We start from the raw sequence: 16,401 nt of genomic DNA on the forward strand, positions 1-16,401 counted from the left end.
GTGGAAGCTGTCTCACTTAGTCCAAGGATCTCTGACTTGTCCATGTTTTTTTTGGTCTGTCTATATACCAAGAGCTTTTTCCACCTTATAAGGGAGGTAGCCAAGTCAGAGGCGCGTACCTATTCCCACCCCTCTGCACTCCCCTCCTCTACCCCCTCCCATCTTAGCTCCTCATGGATGACGGGTCATCCCTGCATCCGCCATTTTTATTTTTATTTTTTGTAATAATGGATTTAAGTTGCACACATTTAGATTTAAGAAGGAAATAGGCAAGAACTTGTTTACCAATAGAATGGTTAACGAATGGAATAGAATTAGTAACTATGTGGTGAGGGCTGAAATTAATCAATAAACACACAAGTACATTAATAAATATACAAGTAAATTTGTAAATAAAAAGTAAAAGAACAGGCACATAAGTTAGTAAATAAATATACAAGTAAATTTATTGACAACAAATAAATTAATAGATACATAAGTTAATAAATAAATCCACAATGTTTTAACAAATGCACATGTAAATAACAAAAACACATGCATATGAATAAATAAGTCTTGTACTTGATAAAGTTCTTACAAGAGAAACATCGCAACAATAAAGATTTTTTTTATTTTTTATTTTTTTTAGTCCTGCTGGGCAGAATATCATTAGCCTGAATGGAATTGTCTGTTCATAAATACATAGATTGTATGTACACAGTACATACATTCTTATCTCTATTCATAATACCTATATCATAATGTTTATATCTTTATGTTTTCATATATCATATATTATAATTTTTTTATATTTTTATATATCATATGTTGTATCTTTTCTATTTATATTATGTTTTTATATATCATATATCATATATATTCTATATTTATTATATTTCTATATATCATATATATTTTTTATATCTTTATATATCATATATATTTTTTATATCTTTATATATCATATATATTTTTATATATATTATATTTTTACATATCATATATGTATATTTTATATTTATATTGTATTTTTATATATCATATATTATATGTTTTTTATATTCATATTATATTTTTATATATCAGATATTATGTATATTTTATACTTATATTTTGTATATCATATATTGTATATGTTTTAGATTACAAAGGCAAAGCATGCCGACAGGAGACCTTTTGATCCATATCTAGGTCGGATGCACAAAAAAAAAAAAAAAAAAAAAAAAATCATATTAATAATAAATTAAAACTATAACAATGTAAATAACAATTAAAATACATAAATAAATGCATTGGTATAGTTGAATAACAAACAAACAGGTAAATAGTAAATGATAATAAATTGACATATAACTAATAATAAATGAAAATCAGACAGACAAATTATAACAAAACAAAAACAAATAATATAACATAAATTATGATAATTACAGCATCTTACTTAGGTATTTATCTAAATGATTCTTAAAGCTTCGAACTGAACTACATTGCACTACCTGTGCAGGAAGTTTATTCCATTCATTAACTACACGGTTGGCAAAGTTGTTTCTACCTACTTCCAAATTGAATCTATTTCCGGACAGTTTGAGACCATTGTTTCTTGTCTGATTCTCATTCAATGTGAAAATTTGGTCACTTTTGATGTTGTCAATTCCCTTTAAAATCTTTAAGACCTGTATCAAGTCACCTCTGAGTCTACGCTTTTTTAGGGAAAACAGATTCATGTGCTTAAGTCGATTTTCGTATGATTTATTTTTGATATTTGGAATCAGTTTTGTGGCTCGCCGTTGTACTTTTTCCAGTCTGTCAATGTCTTTAATGAGATTCGGTGACCATACGGAAACAGCATATTCCAAATGTGGACGAACTAACGATTTATATAGCTTGTTAATGAGTGATGGACTTTTGAAATCAAAAGATCGCGCAATCAATCCCAGAATCTTATTTGCTTTCCCAGAGGCTGAAATACACTGCTTGGATGATTTGAGGTCGTTACTGATAATTACGCCGAGATCTTTTTCACTATCCACTTTTGTTAACGAATTTCCAAATAACTTGTAATCGTACTTGCTGTTATTTTTACCTATGTGCATTACCTTGCATTTACTTGTGTTAAATTTCATTAGCCACTTTTCAGACCATTGCTGTAATTTATCTAAATCTTCTTGAATATCTAATTGGTTTGAGTGATCATTTGCCACTCCGCACAGTTTTGTATCATCAGCAAATTTGGAAACAGTAGATTTTAGTCCATGGTCTATATCATTTATATATACTATGAATAGAAGTGGCCCAAGAACGGAACCCTGAGGAACTCCACTTGCAACACTTTTCCATCCAGAAGTTTTTCCATTTAAAACAACTCTCTGTTTTCGACCTTTCAACCAATTACTAGTCCAACCTAATAGGCTACCACTTATTCCATGCAAAGCTAATTTAGTAAGTAGTCTTTCGTGTGGGACGGTATCAAAAGCTTTTGCAAAGTCTAGATATATTAAATCTATATTGTTTCTTTTGTCATAATTCGAGACAACTGTGTTGTAGAATTCGAGTAAGTTAGTCACGCAAGAACGTTTCCGTCTGAAACCATGTTGGCTATCATTTATCAAACGGTTACTTTCTAAATGATATTCGATAGCATCTCTGATGATAGTTTCCATTATTTTTCCTACGATCGAAGTCAAACTAATAGGCCTATAGTTATTTGGTTTCTTTTTGTCACCTTTTTTGAATATGGGAGTAACGTTAGCTAGCTTCCATTCTCTTGGGACATCTCCGGATATGATGGATTTCTTGAAAATAATTTCTAATGGAACAACAATCTCATTTTTCATTTCCTTTAAGATTCTTGGATGCCAACCGTCAGGCCCTGGTGTTTTATTAACTTTGAGTTTGTCTATACACCTTTTAATTGTTTCTTTTGTTATATTTACCGTAGTAAGTTTACCCCAGACTTTTCACAGGTTTCAGTTTGGAATTCACTTTGAGGTGTTTCGTTTACGAATACCGAGCTAAAATAATTGTTTAAGAGATTACACATTCCTTCATTTGAATATTCAAGTTGACCGTCAGCAGATGATAGTGGACCAATGTGATTCCTAACAACCTTTTTATCTCTAATGTAACTATAGAATTCTTTGGGATTCTCTTTGGATTTATCAGCGATGTTCATTTCGTATTGTCGTTTTCTTTTTCTTATTGTCTTTTTTAAATCTCTCTGTATTGATACATAACTTTCATAATCATTAGATGCACCCGAGCACTTATATTTCTTATAAGCCTGTCTCTTTTTAGCAATACTTTTTTCAGTTTCTTTGTCGAGCCACTTTGGGCGAGCCTGATTTGGGGACGTCTGTCCTTAAAAGGAATGTAAGTTATAATCATCATATTGAGAGTATTTTGAAATTTTTCCCACATCTTATCTACAGGCCTTTCGTTTAATTTTTCCTCCCAATCTGTAAGCTGAAGCTCCTGACGTAGTTCTATGAACTGAGCTTTATATTACATTAATATTATATTTTTATATTATATTGATATATTTTTATATCATATTGATATTATATTTTTATATTACATTAATATTATATTCTTATATTATATTAATATCTATATATAGTATCAACCGTATTTCTCTCTGACTATGCCGTGAGGATGTTCAAACATGAAAATACTTGTTCAGGATGTTTATCATCTTCGATTTGGGAGAAAATGAAGTGATATATTGAAAAAGGCAAACGAATTAAGAAAATAATAAAAACAGCATATGTACACACACACACACACACACACACACACACACACACACACACACACACACAAATTGGAATAAATTGGATGAGGAAACAGTGAGTGGAAAAACTATACAAGAGTTTAAGAACAAACTTGATGCTGAAAGATACAAAGACGGGTCACTACGAGCATAGCTCTCTTCCCGTAAAATACAACTAGGTAAATACACACACACACACACACACACACACACACACACACACAACAGCTTCGAGGTTTGGGAGAAAATGAGGTGATACGTTAAAAGGAAGATAAAGGAGTAATATATATATATATATATATATATATATAATATATATATATATATATACATATACATATACATATATATATACACACATATATACATATATATATATATACATATACATACACACATATACATATATATATACATATATATATATGTGTGTGTGTGTGTGTGTGTGTGTGTGTGTGTGTGTGTGTGTGTGTGTGTGTGTGTGTGTGTGTGTGTGTGTGTGTGTGTGTGTGTGTGTGTGTGTGTGAAATAGAATAGCGTATATATACCCACACACACATACACACAACATGTAATATATATTGTATCATTGGGTTGTTCTTTACGATGCGCCAAGTGGCTGTAAGCGATACCCCATGTGGTCAACAACCCACACTCTTCCTAAACTTCATAAACTCTGCTGTACTCAGAAACAAGGCCATCGTCCCCATTCTAGAGGCCATTGGAGACGCTCAAGCGTTCCTGGCGCCGTCACAACCGTTCCCGGGAAAGGTGCAATTGTCAGCGAGGTCTCCTGTCGCTGAAGCAGGGGAAAGCTTTCTTGTGACTGTCAATAGTGATAGGGTCGTCTCGACTTGCCCCGTAAGGGCCACTTACACCGTCAAACGGTTTGTCAAACAAGTGTTTGAAGTGATGTTTGACCGTGTGAATGGGGTATTTGGATGTCAAACGTGTTTGTCAAACAAGTGTTTGAAGTTATGTTTGACCGTGTGAATGGGATATTTGATTGTCAAACGTGTTTGTCAAACAAGTGTTTGAAGTTATGTTTGACCGTGTGAATGGGGTATTTGGTTGTCAAATGTGTTTGTCAAACGTAGTTGTCAAACAAGTGTTTGAAGTTATATTTGACCGTGAGAATGGGGTATTTGGTTGTCAAACGTGTTTGTCAAACGTGGTTGTCAAACAAGCGTTTGAAGTTATGTTTGGCCGTGTGAATGGGGTATTTGGTTGTCAAACGTGGTTGTCAAACACGGTTGACAACCAAATACCTCATTCATACGATCAAACATCACTTGAAACATCTGTTTGACAAACCTTTTGACCCTTACATACCTGGTGTTCCTTAGTCCCTTATTCTGGCTGCCGCCAAGCGATTTTAATCGTCTCCGTAGGACCCACTGATAGAAACGCTGGTTATTGGTCAGGGAGATTCTATTCAGTTGACGGAATCCCGGAAATGACGTCAGACCAATGACGTGACTTGTATATTTATTCTGGCTGACGTCAGATGATTTCATTCAGTTGGGGGGAGGGAAAGAGGGGGGATATTTGAATTAAATTAGGATTTCTGTTTCAAGAACCTATGTCCCCCTCCCTCACGCCCACGGCCACACCCTCCCTCACGCCCACAGTTGAATACAATCGTTTGACGTCAACTGTAATAGAATTACCCATTGGGCTGAAGGGGCCAGTGTTCTGCCCAGCCGCATTGTATTGATTGTGTTGTGACCAACGCCCCAAGACACGGGCCCCCTGGGTTGAAAGGGAGATAGGTCGATCGGGACCCCTCAAGGGCGAGAGACTCTTCGACCTTTGGCTAAAAAAAAAAAAAAAAATGGCGACTTGGTCGTGGCTGAGTGCCATCTGGCATGAGACACTTACCACCTTAGAACCAGTTGGTTATGTATAATGTGCTCTTCAAGGACATTACTTTTCTAATGATTCTGTTACTCGCAAGACTTTCGCAACCGTTCTCGTGAACGGTGTACTTCTCGTGAGATTATTACCATTTGTTAACATTATGATTTATTCTTGAAAGGTCTCTACGTTCCTTCCTTTCTTTGAAGATATTAGAGTTCCTGATATATATATATACTAGACCACCCGTGACCCTTTGGGTCAAATAAAACCTTAAATGGCTCCTCTTTTTTAAAGCAGGTTACTATAGACTTACCAGTTGTGTGCGGTCCTCGTGCTCTCTCGAAGGAAAGTAAACTGAATACAGGCGTTCTCAAGAAATTAAATAAGGAGAGCCTCCTTAATTATGCTTATGTTATGTCACGTTTCGTCATCCCACTCCCACTCATTATCATTCAGGGAGTCCCATGGGACTTGAGAGAGTAGCAACGTTTTTAAATATAAACTTTACGATATACTATGTCACTATCACCGTATAGTATAAGTCACGGAAAATAAGTTTCTTTATCAAATTGAGTATAACTTAGAGCTCTTACCTCTATTCAGTAGACGTTGTTACGGGCGCTGGTATGTGAAGAGACGTTACGTATAACGTCTAAGTGCTTAAGAACCAGCGCACTTCTAGAAGCCACTGTAGGACTGAACTATCTGGTCAGGGCCTAGATAATTCGTAAGACTAGAATTAAAGGTAACAAAGAAGATTCCAGGAAAGGAATATTAAACTAGCGATAAAACTAGTAAACGAAATTATTAATGGAAAATATTTACAGGCAATCAACACAAAAGAGAATGGGCAGTAGGGTCAATGGGACCGTTACATGATTATGGAAATTATCGTTCAAATAAGAAACACAAGATAAGTATGCAATATGGTACTATCTAAGTACAAAGAGATCAGGAACATGCATCAGAATAAGTAATAAGTACAAATATAAGTAAAGTAATGCAATGTATATCAGACACGTAATGTAGGCAAAAAAGGGTGATCACTTCACACCAATCGTCTCATGAGTCCAAACTTGTATTCTTATCAAGAGATCAATAGAGCGAAAAATGACGACGAGTCAGCGGTTACCACCGCTTATATACCATTGGACCGGAAGCCGGATACTTCCGGTTAAGGGTGCGGGTGAGTGAAAGGGGGGGGGAGGAGGGTAAGTTAACACGTCAACATGGGTAGTTTTAGGACCCTCGACTCGCTTGAACAATCTATTTATTTAGTAACTGTCAAATCTGTGCGCTCCGAACTATTCAGGATTTCGCTTGTCTGTTTGTTCTACAAGAGTGCGCACCTCTCTCAGCACGTAGACAAGATTACATATAGTGGACGGGCGTTACTGCTTAACATTGTTACAATACATACATAGACAAGAAATAGGAACATAGTTATGTAATACAAAGGAACACAATTCTATAACATAATTACATATATGACGTAATATCTAATATTACGTTACACCTCCACCGTTTGGGAAAGCTTTTCACTTTCTGTTGAAAAGCTATGTTCTAGAAAGGACGTCGGCTAAAACATTAAAGACGCCTTTTATATGATGAATTGTTAGATTAAAGGGTTGGAGAAATAAACTCCAACGTGTAAGTCTCGGATTCTTGTTTTTCATAGTCTGTAGGAACTTTAAGGGGTTGTGATCCGAATATACTTGAATGGTAGTTGAGGAACCCAGGTAGACTTCGAAGTGGATAAGGGCCTGGACCAAAGCGAGCGTCTCCTTCTCAATTGTTGAGTAGTTCTTCTGCGCAGGGGACAGCTTCTTGCTGTAGTAGGCGATAGCGTGAAGAACTTCATTGTGTTCTTGCAAGAGGGCGGCACCGATACCGGTGTCGCTGGCGTCGACTTGCAGAAGAAAGGGTCGTTGGAAATCGGGTGCCCTTAGAACTGGTGCGTTGGTGAGAAGGGACTTCAGGTTTTTGAAGGCCGTCTCACAGGTAGGTGTCCACACGAAGTCGTGGTCTTTTCTCAACAGGTCAGTCAATGGTTCTGCTACATCTGAAAAATTTGGACAAAAACGGCGATAATAGCCACTCATTCCGAGGAATCGACGTACCTCTCTACGATTAGTGGGTGTTGGTACATCATTGATGGCTTTTATCTTGGCGTCTATTGGAAACACTTGGGAATTTCCAACTTTAAATCCCAAATAGGGGACCTGTGTATGTCCGAAATCACATTTGGACAAATTGATGGTAAGGTTTGCTTGGTCTGCTCTATAAAAGAAATTATTTAGGTGTTCAATGTGTTCTGTCCAAGACTGACTAAATATTATCACATCATCTAAATAAGTTTTTACTCCTGGCAATCCTGCAACAAGATTACTTATCATTCTTTGGTAAGTGGCAGGGGCATTTTTAAGCCCAAATGGCATTGCTCTGAATTGGAACAATCCCTCTTCCGTAATGAAAGCGGTAATTTCTCTTGAGCGAGGGTGTACAGGGATTTGATAGTATCCCCTTAACATATCCAACTTGGATACATACTTGGCAGTTCCTAGACTGTCTATGATATCATCTATCCTAGGGATAGGAAAAGCATCGGCCTTAGTATGGGCATTGATTTTCCTGTAGTCAATGCACAGGCGATAAGAATTGTCAGATTTAGGGACAAGAATGCAAGGAGATGCCCAAGGACTACTGGAGGGTTCAATTATTCCCTGTTGAAGCAGAGTGTTTATTTCTGCTTTTATGAACTCCTTTTTTTTTTGGATTGACTCTATAAGGGGCTTGTTTGATAGCCCTTGGCGAGTCTAGAATTATTTCATGTTCTATCAAAGAAGTGAATCTTGGGGAATCTAGAAATAATTTTGGAAAACTTCTTAAGAGGAAAAGAATGTCTTTACCTTGTTTCTCAGATAAGTGTCCTACTTTTATCTGAAGATTTTGTAGTATCTGAGAGTTTTCCAAGGGAATCTCAGGAGGATTAGGCAGGTTATCAGGAGGCTCTTCCGATTTTATTGTGGTAGAGCTGCAAATTGGAATTGGATCTCTGGAATGATAAGGTTTTAAGGTATTTATGTGACAGAGACGGGAACTCTTTCTTCTGTCTGGAGTTTTGATTATGTAGTTGAGATCACTGGCTCTGGACAAGACTTCATAGGGTCCTTTGTATTTAGCCTGCAATGGATCTCCTGGTATGGGAAGATAAAGTAACACTTGATCTCCTGGAGAGAAAGTTCTAAGTTTAGAATTTTTATCATACCGACCTTTCATTACTCGTTGAGCATTCGTCAAGTTCTCTCTTGCCAACTTCCAAGCTTCTAACAACTTCTCGGTGACCTGGGACACGTATTTCAAAGAAGGAACTGGTGGTTCTTCTTTCATCCATTGTTCATGAAGTATCTTTAGGGGACCACGGACTTCATGACCGAAGACTAATTCTGACGGGCTGAATCCAAGGCTTTCTTGAATTGTTGTTCGGGTGGCGAACAACAAAAAGGGGAGTCCGTCTTCCCAATTTCGAGTGTTCTCGGTACAGAAGATTCTTAACATTGTCTTGAGCGTTTGGTGAAAGCGCTCTAGAGCACCTTGTGATTGAGGATGATAGGCGGAGGAAGTTACATGATTTATACCTAGTGTTACAAGAGTTTCTCTAAACTTGTTGGAAAGAAAATTACTTCCTTGATCACTTTGAATGTTCTTAGGAAATCCTACCATAGTGAAATATTTCAACATTTCTCTGATTATGTTTTGAGCTTTAATATTTTTCAAAGGAATGGCTTCTGGAAAACGAGTGCTCATACACATGATTGTGAGAATGTACTGATTTCCTTTACTTGAAGGAGGTAAAGGTCCTACACAATCAATAAGAACTTTTTTAAATGGCTCTTCCATTACAGGAATGGGATGGAGTGGAGCTTCTACAATTTTCTGGTTGGGCTTACCTACAAGTTGACATGTATGACATGTTTTACAATATTGGGCAACATCTTTGACAACCGTGGGCCAATGGAAATGTTGGGTTATGTTGAACAAGGTCTTTCTTACCCCTAAGTGACCTGCTAAGGGAGTATCATGAGCCAATCGTAGAACATTATTCCTGAAACCAAGAGGGAGGACTATTTGATTCCTTACTTGCCATGGCTGGTCAGTGGTTGCGGTGGATGCTCTCCATTTTCGCATTAGGACTCCGTTTTCTATATAGAAACCTCGTGACATATTTTCAACTTCTTCTGGAGAAGAAACAATCTCGTACAAATTTTTAAGAGAAGGATCTGACTTCTGTTCTTTGATTAATTCTGCTCTAGATAGAGAAACTGGTGAAGAAGAAGATGGGTCAGTTTGGGAGAATAGGGATTCTAAATTATAGGTCTCCTCTTCAGATTTCTTGTACTGAGATCTGGTTACAGCACAAGCGGGAAACAACTGTAAGTTATCTGAAGGTTCTACTGAGGTCTTAGGGTTATTTGTTATTAAGGGAGAAATGACTTTGCTTCCAGCGATGTCATTGGCCAACAATAAGGATATTCCTACTATGGGAAGAGAGTCTACTACTGCTACTTTAACCATTCCGGTTGTTAAATCAGACCGCAAGAAAACATTATGTAATGGACATTTTATAATTCCTCCAACTCCTTCTATCAATATATCATAACCTGTATATGACTCACCCAGATTCTGCAAGACAGAATTTAAAATCAGACTTTGCTTTGCTCCTGTGTCTCGGAGTATGGAAATAGGATATTGTTGTGAACTACTACTATGAGATATAGTTCCTGAAGATACAAATGGTTTGAAACAAGGATCATGATCTGATGAGGGGGGTTCTACATTACTTGACAATACCGGCTTCTTTGGTAGTGTATCCTGAATAGAGGATTTTGAATCGTCTGATTTTATATTACTTACAAGAGTTGGTGTCTTATTGGAGAATGAGGGTGTCAGTCTCTTTCTGCAATTAGAAATGTGATGGCCAACCTGTTTACAATATGAACAAGTTACAGGGGGATTAGTCTTAAACCTTTCCATTCTTTGCCAAGGTTGGTTTGGAGGATATTGATTGAAATCAGACCTGTAACTGAAATGTGATGGGCTAGACTGATTTTCAAAGCGTTTCTTTGGGGCCCAAGGATCAGAGTATTTTGTTGAATCTGGAATATATGACTTTGACTTTTGGGATTCCATTTGTCTTGACTTAGGTTTATGATTTAGTGTGAACTCCAATACAGCAGCTTTAGTTAAAGTTTCGGGAACATGATCATCTATAAAAATCCTAAGATCTGTCTCTAAGGTATTCTTAAACTGCTCCAATAAAATCAACTGTTTAAGTCTATCTAAGGTGTCCGTTTCACTAGCCAAACACCACCTATTGAATAACCTCTCTTGTTGAGCCGCATATTCTACGTATGTTAACTGAGGTGTCTTCCTATAATTACGGAATTTCTGTCTATAGGCCTCTGGTATTAGTTCATAAGCTTTTAAAATACAAGCTTTCATATTATCACTCGCTTTCTGCTTCTGAAAGAGAAGTATAAATTTGCTGAGCCTTACCCTTAAATTGTGTTTGAATGATTAATGGCCAATTTTCTTTAGGGATTTGTAATTGTTGCGCCAATTTTTCCCACTGAAGAAAGAAAATTTCTGGCTCTCCTTCTGAAAATATGGGTAAAAGTTTTACATACTTGGAAATATCTATATGACCTTCCTGAACTACGGGTCGTCTATCAACAATCCTAGCTTCTACTTCTGCCTTCTTTAATTCTAACTCTGCCAATTTGACTTTAGTTTCGTTCTCTCTTTCTATTTGTTTCACTTTAGCTTCCTCTTCTCTAGCTCTAAATTCTGCCTCAATTTGCATTTGTTTCAGTTTAGTTTCCTCCTCTTTTTCTACTTGTTTCGCTTTAGCTTCCTCTTCTCTAGCTCTAAATTCTGCCTCAATTTGCATTTGTTGCAGTTTAGTTTCCTCCTCTTTAGCTACTTGTTTCGCTTTAGCTTCCTCTTCTCTAGCTCTAAATTCTGCCTCAATTTGCATTTGTTTCAGTTTAGTTTCCTCCTTGTTGCAGTTTAGTTTCCTCCTCTTTAGCTACTCGTTTCGCTTTAGCTTCCTCTTCTCTAGCTCTAAATTCTGCCTCAATTTGCATTTGTTTCAGTTTAGCTTCCTCCTCAATTTCTACTCTCCTGACCTTTAATTCAATCTCCTTAATCTTAAGTTCGGTTAGTCGTGCCTCTATTTCTAACCTATTTGAAGGAATTTGTATAGCTGTAATCTCTTCTGGAGATTAGATCTCATCTTCGATCAGATTTTCAACGAGTTCCTGAAGTATTTTTTTCTTTCGTAAACTTGTATCAATGTCTACTCCAAAGTGCTTGCCTATTTCTATCAAAGTGTCTTTAGTTTGTTTCTTTAAGAAACTTACCTTGGGATTTTGAACGAATTCTTGAACTATATCATCCATCTCTATAAGAATGTGTTAAATACCTGATCCAATATCCTGGCAAGGTCGCCACTTTGTTACGGGCGCTGGTATGTGAAGAGACGTTACGTATAACGTCTAAGTGCTTAAGAACCAGCGCACTTCTAGAAGCCACTGTAGGACTGAACTATCTGGTCAGGGCCTAGATAATTCGTAAGACTAGAATTAAAGGTAACAAAGAAGATTCCAGGAAAGGAATATTAAACTAGCGATAAAACTAGTAAACGAAATTATTAATGGAAAATATTTACAGGCAATCAACACAAAAGAGAATGGGCAGTAGGGTCAATGGGACCGTTACATGATTATGGAAATTATCGTTCAAATAAGAAACACAAGATAAGTATGCAATATGGTACTATCTAAGTACAAAGAGATCAGGAACATGCATCAGAATAAGTAATAAGTACAAATATAAGTAAAGTAATGCAATGTATATCAGACACGTAATGTAGGCAAAAAGGGTGATCACTTCACACCAATCGTCTCATGAGTCCAAACTTGTATTCTTATCAAGAGATCAATAGAGCGAAAAATGACGACGAGTCAGCGGTTACCACCGCTTATATACCATTGGACCGGAAGCCGGATACTTCCGGTTAAGGGTGCGGAGAGTGAAAGGAGGGGAGGAGGGTAAGTTAACACGTCAACATGGGTAGTTTTAGGACCCTCGACTCGCTTGAACAATCTATTTATTTAGTAACTGTCAAATCTGTGCGCTCCGAACTATTCAGGATTTCGCTTGTCTGTTTGTTCTACAAGAGTGCGCACCTCTCTCAGCACGTAGACAAGATTACATATAGTGGACGGGCGTTACTGCTTAACATTGTTACAATACATACATAGACAAGAAATAGGAACATAGTTATGTAATACAAAGGAACACAATTCTATAACATAATTACATATATGACGTAATATCTAATATTACGTTACAACGAAGGCAGTGACTTGATTAGTTATAAGAAGTGAAATGCAGAAGATTGTGACGTCATGTCGTCGTTGCTTGGAAAACTGCGCATCATATGATTCATGCGGTTCGTGATATTTTAATAAATTCATTATGCCTCATAGATGCTAATTCAGGAGTTGACTATACTTTTAAATACTGAATATGAAATTTTTAGATATTAATGGTCAGAAAATATGTAATCGGAAAATTGTGACGTCATGTCGTCGTTGCTTGGAAAACTACGCATCATATGATTCATACGGTTCGTAATATTTTAATAAACTCATTATGCCTCATAGATGCTAATTCAGGAGTTGGCTATACTTTTGAATAATGAATATGAAAAATTTAGATATCAATGATCAGAAGATATGTAATCGGAAAATTGGAAATTAAAAAATTGGCAAATTGGAAAATTAGCAGTCGTGACGTCACGCGCTCAGAGCTGGGGTTCCTTAGGACCCACAGAGCTGATGTCGTGACGTCATGTCTCTTCTGATTGGCTAGTCCTCAGTCGTGACGTCATATCTCTTCTTCTGATCTCTTCTTCTGATTGGCTGGTCCTCAGTCGTGACGTAATATCTCTTCTTCTGATTGGCTGGGTGACGGTTTCAAGCAAGCAAGATGTCAAGATTATCAGAATTTTATAAGTATATATATATATATATATATATATATATATATATATATATATATATATATACATATATGTATATATATACTAATGGTATATACGGGCAGGAGATTTTTTCTTATACATACTTAATTGAAAGTGATAGCTGATTGTGCATTTCAAAGGAACATAAGTCCATAGTAAGACATATGGAGATACATTTAAAATGATATATGCACAACTAACCATCACTTTCAATGAAGGGTATATATGTATATATATATATATATATATATATATATATATATATCTATATATATATGTATATATATGTATATATATATATATGTATATATATATATATATGTATGTATATATACATATGTATATATATATATAAAATATAAATATATATAATATATATATATATATATATATATATATTATACATATATATATACATACACACACACTACACACACATACATACAAATCCCATTAGAGGTGGACGAAGCACAACTGAACTTTAAACACCGACCTTTGTCCTTCGGCCAGGCATTCCTATTAATCTAACTAATCCATCACAGCCATTGGCCCATAAAAAAGCCTTGCAAGGCCATCACCGCCACCGCCACGCTGTCCTGCCTCGCAGACCATAACGAGGACGCGGTAAGTGTTTACCCTTACCTGATCCTCTTCAATTCGGTGACGTCCCTTATCAGTTGTCTTCAGACTCAGGGCACGTGATGTGACACAGCCGAGGGGGGCGGGTCCTGGGCTGGGACGGGTCTCGGTCGACGAGGGATCCCTTCAGGGTTGGGTCTGTCCGTGTTAACCGAGTTATATATTTTTTTTATTAGTTAGGATAGACTGTGGAAGGTGGGTCGCCGTGTTGAAGGAGGTTAAGAGGGTTCTTTGAATTCTGGAATGTGTTGGGGCTTTGCTGGTGGTGCTGTGGCATGCCCCATTGCGACGTCCCCCCCCCCCTTCGTGGACACAGTCTCTGGTTCGATTCCTAAGAGGTCATGGAGACTAAAATGTGTCATCCTCTCATTCGCTAACAGGAAGTGACGTACTTATGTGTGTTTATTATACAGAATTGCAGACGATTTTATTCAGATGAAGGAAAGGCGTGACTGGTGGTGAAATCGGAAGCGTGCTGGCCTCGCACTCGCTTAGTTGTGGGTTCGAATCCCGCACTCCTTTCTGATTCTCAACAGTAACTGTGACCTGCCTCAACGGGTAACGGCTTCGGTCGCAGCTACTCAGCGCTTCCTGGCGTAGGCTTTTCATCCAGGGGGGTGTCCTCTTTCTTCCGTCACCTTTGCCCTATGTGTTTGGAGTTTTGGTTGGCGCCAGACGATTTTATTCAGCCGAGGGAAGCCAATTTCTGTTCTTATGTGATTTAAGAAGGTTGGCTTCTTTGAACTGACTCTCTGTGTTTAAGAGACATTAACGTTTGAGACAAATTCACAGGGATAGGAGAAAAATAGTTACTTTTGTCCCATTAAATGTTTTCTTTTTGATAACAGAATTGATGCCATAAATTTATGTATATTGAAGGAGGAACGAAGAAATGTTGTCGTTTTAATCAAGTTTTAGTTGGGTAAGTTTAACATTATTGAAGGTTAACTTTGGGTTTACTTCTTTAGATTCTCTTTTTCGAGTTCAGTTTTGACTGAAATTTAATCGAAATAGTCTCTCCAGCGTAAGTCTTCGTCGTCGATGCCCAGACGCTGAAGAATCCTCCAGAAGAGGCTCTCGATGTATTCATAGTTCGGGAGTTCGAACTGCCCAAGAGACCTCACGTAGTCGAAGTAGTACCTGAACTCGAGGGGCATGTTCTTACAGATGACTTCCGCCGTCAGCGACTTCTTCAGGTAGTGGGTCTGCCTTCTGCTGGAGAGACGCCACGGGAGCTCGGCGTACATGGTGAGGAAGATCATGCAGTAGGCCAGCGACTCGAGGTCGTCTCGAGGTCCGAGGACGAGACCATCAAAGCCGTTCCTGCTCAGGAAAAGTCGGGAACCTACACGGTAGCCCTGGTATTGGGTGCCTCCTTCTCCAGGGCCTTCTCTTACTTGGGGGTCGAGTATTTGCGAGAGTCCGAAGTCTGCCAGGTACAGTTCGTTCTCCAGGTTGTCCTCGTCGCGCCCTGTGAGGATATTGTCCGGTTTAACATCTCTGTGGATGATGTCCATCTCATGGATGCTCCTGAAGACTGGAATGATTCTTATCATGATCATGGTCATCTGCGCGGCGCTGAGTCTCCTGTTGTTTTGCTCGATCACGGCCATAAGACTTTCCCCGAGGACTTCCATGGACAGGTAAATGTACTACTCGAAGGTACTCGCCGAGTGCATCCTGGGGACACCGCGGACCATGTCCTCATTGTTCCGAATTCTCATGTAAACTTGTCGCTCCCGTCGAAGTGTCTGCCTGGTACCCGGCCGCGCAACCTCCATTTTGAGAGCCACGAAGCGTTCCTTCTTCGTGTCGAAAGCCAACCAGACACTCCCGAAGGAACCTTCGCCCAGCTGGCGTACCAGAAAGTAGCGGCCTTGATTCCCGAAGCATCTTGAGCGGAGCTCTCGCATTCTCGTTCCCCGAGGGGGATCGAGGGCGTGGGCAAGTTCGAGTCCTCTTGGTCTGAGCAGAGGGCCATGGATGGACTCTCGTAGGCCTTCCTCCTGGGCCTTCCTTCGTGTCCTTCCCTCTTGTCCTTTTGGTTAAAAGGGTTGGTTTCGTT

At 38.1% G+C, this 16,401-nt stretch overlaps 1 pseudogene; it reads right to left on the minus strand.

Moving 5' to 3' along the window:
- Window positions 1-10,839: 10,839 nt before the first annotated feature.
- Window positions 10,840-15,973, minus strand: LOC143026803 (casein kinase I-like; annotated as a pseudogene).
- Between the last annotated feature and the right edge of the window lie 428 nt (window positions 15,974-16,401).

This window comes from Oratosquilla oratoria, chromosome 7 (genome assembly GCF_046742065.1).
Source record: "Oratosquilla oratoria isolate Oo_2021 chromosome 7, ASM4674206v1, whole genome shotgun sequence".
NCBI lineage: Eukaryota > Metazoa > Arthropoda > Malacostraca > Stomatopoda > Squillidae > Oratosquilla > Oratosquilla oratoria.